At 48.2% G+C, this 7,308-nt stretch overlaps 1 pseudogene; it reads right to left on the bottom strand.

Annotated features, from left to right (window-relative positions):
* Window positions 1-2,377: 2,377 nt before the first annotated feature.
* LOC100707606 (uncharacterized) lies at window positions 2,378-6,237 on the bottom strand (annotated as a pseudogene).
* Window positions 6,238-7,308: the final 1,071 nt, after the last annotated feature.

Here is a 7,308-nt window from a genome sequence, read left to right as displayed (position 1 = left end):
ACATTTTTCATTTAAGGATGAGATTTCTAAGACAGAGCCTGTGTAGTTTGGTTTTCTTCCACTGTCATTCTGTTTTGTGGCATGTTCTCCTTAAGTTTGAAATAGACTGATTTATCCATGAGCATGCCTTTTCCTGTGAGATACACCGTGCTTTCATAGGAGTCACTTCATCCAAAATGTGTGAGCATCGAAGCACTGGATAAGAGTGTTTACATCATTTCCATTAGAAAGCAGAGAACTGTCAGACAGAGAACCTCTCGGCAGTAGTCTCAGTCATTATGGCTCTATGAGTTTTTAATGTGAAGAGTATTTGTTTAGAGCTAAAGTTAAGGTCAAAAAAGACACAATTATGATCACGTACAGGTACGTCCTCGACAAACACAAGGTCCAAGGTACGGCCTTTCAGATGTTTGGTCCAGAAACAAAGTTAAAGGAATCAGATACAGATCAAAGTTCAGCTGTTGAGTTTGATGTGGCATCATCAACAAGTTAAAATCCCCATGAATCAGAACCTTCTCCAACTTAATAATAGAAGATAAAAAGTTTGTAAAATCCTTTAAGAAGACAGCAGCAGGGCCAGCAGGGGGAGAACTGAAAACACAATAAAATATGTTCGTAGAGCCAACCTTAATCGTTTGCACACTCCCAGACTCTCCCCAGCAAGTGATGCAGGTAACATATGGAGTGCAGACAAACATGGTGTGCTAAGGAAACAACCACTCAAACCGCCACTACCCAGCATGCTTCGGATTATCACACAGGTCTGGCTACATCGTTTTATCCCGGATGCTACAGTGTAGCTAGTGGGCCGTACAACTCACCGCCATGATTGAAATGAAGACTTGGGTTGGAGCGTGTGGGATGGACTGTGTGTCTATATTCACAACAACTGGTGCATAAATAGTGAGACCACAGACAATTTTCCATCAGAGGAGGAAACACACTGGATCGGGTCTATTGCAACTTGAAGCACGCTCACCGCATAGTCCCCCTCCAACACCCAGGAACATCTGACCACCACTTATCCTGATCCCAGCCTATACTCCCCTCAGAAGAAGAATCAAGCTAATCAGATATGACTCAAGAGAGTTGAAGCCTGGACAGAAAGATCAGTCACTCATTTGCAGGACTGCTTTGGTGCCACAGAGTATAGAATACCTAAGACTCCAGGACCTGCAGGACCACACAGACACTGTAGTATCATGCATCAAGTTCTGTATGGACACCGTCACAGCTGATAAACACATATGTGTTTTATCCAAACGAGAAGCCATGGATGACATGTGAAGTTCAGCCAGCAACTCTGCCTTCAGGGCAGAAGACAAAACACTTCATACTGCGTCATACTTCCATACCGCTATAAACTCCCAGGGACCCTAGTTAGACTGCTCTTCATAAACTAGAGCTCTGCTTTCAAGATTCTTACAAACCTTTGTTGGGATTTCTTGTGAAAGACAAAAGAGCCTGACAAAAGGAGGGCACCTTTGTTAAACACTAAAACACATGGGTATTGATGTGCCCTGAACTGCAAAACATCTGCTATTTACTCCGAAGGACTAGAGCGAGATTTGAATGAAAAAAACAAGCAGCCTTTAGCACAGTCATATAATCAAAAAAAAAGCTGCATCACAGATCCCTCTCAGATCACCGCTTTAGCTTGCTGCATTGTGTAAGAAGCTACAGGAGCATAAAAAGCAGGACCAATGCATTAAAGAATAGCTTCATTGGCATCAGGCTACTCAACAATCACAAAGCAGTCACTGAACATCACTGATCCCTGTGCAATATCCCTCCTATAGTGCAAAGTGCAATAATAATATACTAATAATAGATGGATATTTTATATCTATTCCACTGCTTACCTGTACCACTGTTAAAGGAGCTATCATTAGGATTATTACATATTTATTATTTTATTTATGATTATACAGAAGATATTCTTATTACTATGTGTGACTGTTTGTCTGTATACACACAAGTTCAGCAGTTCTTCCAATTTCATTATGTGCTTTGGTATGGTTACAATAATAGAGCTTAGTTTATTTCATCATATTTTTATGTTTAAGCCATTTTTTGCTGGTTTTTAGTTTGTTTTTTGTCTGCTTGGGAGCTGACACAGTCTCTATGGAGATGGGGTTTGGAGGGTAAAAGGAGGAGAGAAGCTGCAGAGAGGCGTGTAAGACTGCAACTCTGCTTCCTGGTCCCAACTCTGGATAGTCATATTTTGGGGGGTGTTAGGGTTGAAAAAATTTTTTTTCAGTATAAATGAAGCTGGTTTAATTATTTGTATATACACACTGCAAATGTGCTCATATGAGTTGGCACTCAGTCTTTCGAAGGTCGAAAGCTTTGTTCGGTGTGACTGTCCGGGCTGATATATTGTAGGAATGAGTGCAGAGGGTTGATTGCAACACGCTTGCACACAGATAATGGTTACAATAAGTCTCTGGGTTAGAGAGTCTGAACATGATATCCTGAACCAGAACTTAGAATCAGTAGAAGAACAATGGATGATAACATTAGATTATCAAGGCTAGGCAGGAAGTGTTTTCCTTTTTCTGTCTCTGACAGAGGAGGGAGCAGATACCAGACGAGGTTGGACATGAACGGGGAGGATTCGCAGGGAGACAGCAAGACTGCCACGTCCGTGTGGGAGCCAAAGAGCCATGATAATCTTTGTTTTGTCTATTTCACTAGCAGGGACTACATCCTTGGTAACAATGGGCGATGAGGGATGAGGAAGTGTGAATAGTGCTGCGGTTTGGGGAAGGCCTTGAAGGGGACTGGCGACGGCTCTCGGGCCGGGCAGATCCCCCAAGAAAGCATCCCCTACAGGAGCGAACACTGGGCATTACGGAGTTCTTGGAGATTGTTGTGAATGTTTAACAGGTAGGCTTGTTATGACCATCAATCCAGGAGCTTGATTAAGTGGTCGGAGATTCCTTTGCGGGAGGTGGAAGTCGCGGCGCCGATGTGGAAGGAATGGCCAGAGAAGAGATTTGGAGGAATCCCGGAGGATGAGAGCACTTGACGAAAGTGTGAGAGGAACCATGTCCTGGTTGGGGCGTGGCCAGATTAGGTGATGAACAGAGGATCTGAAGGTAAGGCGTGCTGAGACTTTCTGAGGTCGAGGTAATGGGTTAGTGATTCGAAGGGACTTAAAGGTGAGTTTATTTTGAAGTAGTATATAGGCGTGGGGCCGCCCGATTGATTGGTTTTGCTTCGTTTGAGGAAGAAAATGAGGCAGTCTTCGGAGACTGGGTGGATGTCGCTCAAGCACGGGTGAAAAGTCGGATGGAACTTCGAATGAGGAGGATGAGGAGGTGAACTCGGAACAGCTTAAGAAGCCGAAGAAGGCGAGCAGGAACATGGCCTTGAGTGTGCGTGCCAGGAAGTAGTCGCTATACTTCAGCCGGAGGGTAGAGATGCAGCGATGTAGAAGATCTGAAGTTTGGGTTAAGCAGTGTAGGGTCGTGGCAGGTGACTGACGCTGGAGACCTTTGATAAGTAGTGATATCTGGGAAGACGTAATGGTTGGGCATGGTGAACCTGTGAGCAGTTTGGCAAAGAAATTGATGCCGCTGAGGTATGTCTTTATGGTGGGAATTTTGATGCTCAGAAACCGGAAGGCATGAGATATGAAGCTGGAAACTGTTGCGATGTCAAATGACGGGAAGGGCAGGTTGAAGTTATTATGGAACAAACGGAACGTGTTTCAAGCGGTCCAATAGGAGGACAATGTGCTTGCTGCAAGGCTATTTATAATCGCTTCTTGGGAGATGCTGATGAGTTCTGCGATGCTGGGGTTTAGATCTCAAACGTCATGGCTGAAAATGAAGGAACTGGGATCGGAGCTGCCTCTGCGTGGGGCGCCAAGGCTGTGAATGTCTGGAGGGAGAGACGAGACAGGGAGTCAGCAATGGAATTGAAGTGGCCTGGAATGTGTTTTGCTCTGATTAGGAACTGATGGGTGACTGATAGCCACGTGAGCTGCCACATGAAGGGCATGATGGAAGGGGAATTGCTTCGGCCTTTGTTGATTATGTCGACTACGGCGAAGTTGTCGGACCGAATGAGGATGGATTTTTTTGACCATTCATGGCCCCACAGTGAGGCTGCAATGACTACCGGGTAGATTTCGTAAACGGCTGATGAAGGCAGGAACCGATCGTGGATATATTTACGGAACTCGGGAGGCCAAGCTGAAGAGAACCACCTTCAGCTGTAATAGCCCACAAAGCCGGCAGAAGGGGCGGCAACTGTGAAGAGCTGAACGTCATCGGGGTGGGACAGCTGATCGTCGTAGAAGAAGGTGATGCCATTCCAGTTAGCGAGCAGAAGTTGCCAGAGACACAGTTCGGCCCTGGAAGAGCTATCCAGCCTGATGGAGTCAAGGAGTGACGGTTTAGACGCAGTGAGTGAAAGCAAGTGAGAGATAAAGGAGCGGCCTTGAGGGATTATGCATAGAGCAAAGTTTAAGTGTCCCAACAGGGAGAGCAGCTGTCGTTTGGAGCAAGTGGGAGCGAGGAGAAAGTTTTGGAGAAGGGTGATGCAATTGAGCTTTTTGTTGGGCAGGGAGGCCTGGAAACGTTCAGTGTCGAGGGTTATCCCGAGGAACTCCAGGGATGTTGAAGGTCCCTCTGTTTTCTCTTCCGACAAAGGAATGCCGAGTTCGGAGAAGACAGACCTGAGAGTGGATAACCCGTGAGCTGGTGGTGACGTGGGAGGGGAGAGTCGTCGAGGAGGTGAACCAAAAAAGGCAGCTTATGGTTGTTAGAGAGGATCCAACATAGGGCTTCGGAGAGTGAATCGAAGAGCTTGGGGCTGCTTTTGCAACCGAAGGTCAGTCTGACAGCGAAATAATAGGCATCCCTTCACTTGACTCCGAACAAGTGCCAGAAGTCGGGGTGAATCGGCAAGACCTCAAAGGCACTTGTGATGTCGGCTTTACAAAGCCATGCGCCTCTACCGGCGAGTTTAATAAGAGAAATGGCATGGTTCACTGTTGAGTATTTGAGAGAGTAGTCGTCGCTGGGAATGAGGCTATTTATGCTTGGAATCTGACTGCCGTGGGGAGCAGAAAGTTCGATGATGATGCACTTTTTTCCTGAATATTTCCTGATAGTGATGCCCAGAGGATTGATGTGAAAGAGGGGGAAGGGAGGTTCAGGGAAGAGTCCGATCATGAAACCCTCCCTGACTTCCTTGGCGAGCAGGCTGTCGATGGTTTCTGGGTCTTTGAGTGCTGACTGCAGGTTTTTGCAAGTGCAAGAAAGCGATGGCTGGGAGACGATCCCTGGGTGGAAGCCTTCCGAGAAACCTTTTATTAAGAAGTTGACGAAGTCTGGGTTAGGGTGATTTTTTAAGGCATCTTTTAGTGCCGAAATGTGGATGGGTGTGGAGGCTGACAGAGCTTGTCATGGCTTGGTGGGGTTGTGGGGGTATGCGGGGCGGGAATGGCCGCCGGCAGACGTGGCAGTAGATTTCCCGATCGAGACTGCCCCAGAAGGTGTCTTGGTTAAACTGCTGAAGGCAAGCAGCTGCCTGAGAAGCAAACTGGATGTGGTACTGATAGAATCCGGTGCCGCCAAATCGTAACGCGAGGTTGAGAATAATGGTCAGATAGGAGTCGAACTCTTGTTTTCGGGAGGGAAAAGCAGTGCAAAGGACGTCTCTGTATAAGGAGAAGGCTAGAGCAAACTCGACCGGAGTGAGCTCTTTCGACCGAGAAGGGGCCGCACCAAGCATAATAATGTAACTGTCATGGACATCGATCACCCTAGGAAGAGCAGGTTGCGTGAGAGGAGGAAGGATGAGCTCAGCTAAATCTACATATTTACCGATCATTTGTTGGCGAAGGTTAGCAGATAAAGGAGAAGGCTTTGGGGCCGGTGGGTTGGGAGGAGGAATTGCCGTGGCCAGCGAAAACTGGGCAGTGTTAGCTTGAAGAAATGGAGCCTGGGCAAAAAGACTAAGCCAGGTGCAGCTCTGAACTTCGCAGATGGGAGGAAGAAAGGCTGCTGGGTAGGAGGGATGAACAGTCAGACGGCTGGTTGCTGGAATGTTAGCTGAAATACGGTGGGAAGGAGCGAGGGTGAGAGGACCTGGCAACCCTGTGCCGAGGTTAGCTGCGGTGTTTAACAGAGAAGGAATAAGTGGCTGAGGACCTAGCATCCCGGTGCTGAGGTTACCTGTAGTGTTTAGCAGAGGAGGAAAAGGTGGCTGAAAACCTGGCATCCCGGTGCCGAGGTTGGTGGCAGGGTTTAGCAATGGAGGAATATGTGGTTGAGGGCCTGGCAACTCGGTGCCGAGAGAGTTTGTTGGGGCGAGCTGCGAAGGGGGGATTGGGGCATGCAGAACTGGCAACCCTGGACGAGTGTCACGCTGAGTGGGAGGAGCAGCTCAGGAGGGAGCATGCGGAGTGGTGGTGAGCTGCGGCTGTAGCTGGCTGGGTGAGGCTGAAAGGAGCGAGGAAGCATTGTTAATGGAGGCGCTAGCTTCATTTGTGCCCGGAAGAGGATTAACTCTGTTCGGCGAATGAGAGTGGGAGCGCTGAGATGTTAAGAAGAAACGGAATAATGTAGCCTTGTTATCGGATCGACGAAAGCGGATGCCTCTCTCTTTCAGAACACGTTGGATACGGGCGATGGTCCAGTCGGAGATCTTCGTGGGCAGAGAATCTTCGGGAGACCTCACCGGAGCGTGGGAATGGCGGCGTGACCTCGGAGTTGAAGGCTGAGATCGATCGTGTTTCCGGGAAGGTCCACGGGGCTGGAGACGCGCCTCGGGGTGATCCGGAGTGGAGCTCTGCCGAGCACTTTTACTGGGAGGGGATTGTCCTCTAGTAGCAGATCAGAGGTTGTAGTTTTGCGGGGAAGGGGATCGACCGGAGCTGCTGTATTGTTGAATGGAGCGGAGAGAGGAGTTCCGGGGAATGCGAATGGCAGACCTGACGGCTGCGCGGCGAGGACGGCTTCCGGCGCCCCCCGTGTGCGGCAGCCTGTTACAGCAGCTCTGCTCATTCTGAGTTTCTTTCCTTCTTATCTTTTTCTTCTAGTAATTTTTATAACTAACGTATTAGTAATTAGACTCTGCAACCATGTTCTACCGTTTTGTGCTAGTTCTGGTTGTTTTTCTTAGTTTTTTTCTATTTTTTCACCCGTGTCTGGGGACCCAGAGCAGGGATCCTTTGTTTACAGTAGGGATCAGCTGTTAGCGCTGCGTCCCGCAGCGGTACTGCCGGCGGACAGACTCGACATTCCCAGTGAACTGAGGAAGAAAAGACGGGGGTGTCGTGCTGGGAAGGAG

Source organism: Oreochromis niloticus, linkage group LG4 (assembly GCF_001858045.2).
Source record: "Oreochromis niloticus isolate F11D_XX linkage group LG4, O_niloticus_UMD_NMBU, whole genome shotgun sequence".
NCBI classification, from domain to species: Eukaryota; Metazoa; Chordata; class Actinopteri; order Cichliformes; family Cichlidae; genus Oreochromis; species Oreochromis niloticus.
The sequence above is the reverse complement of the archived record's forward strand: the minus strand, read 5'-3'. Positions and strand labels throughout refer to the sequence as shown.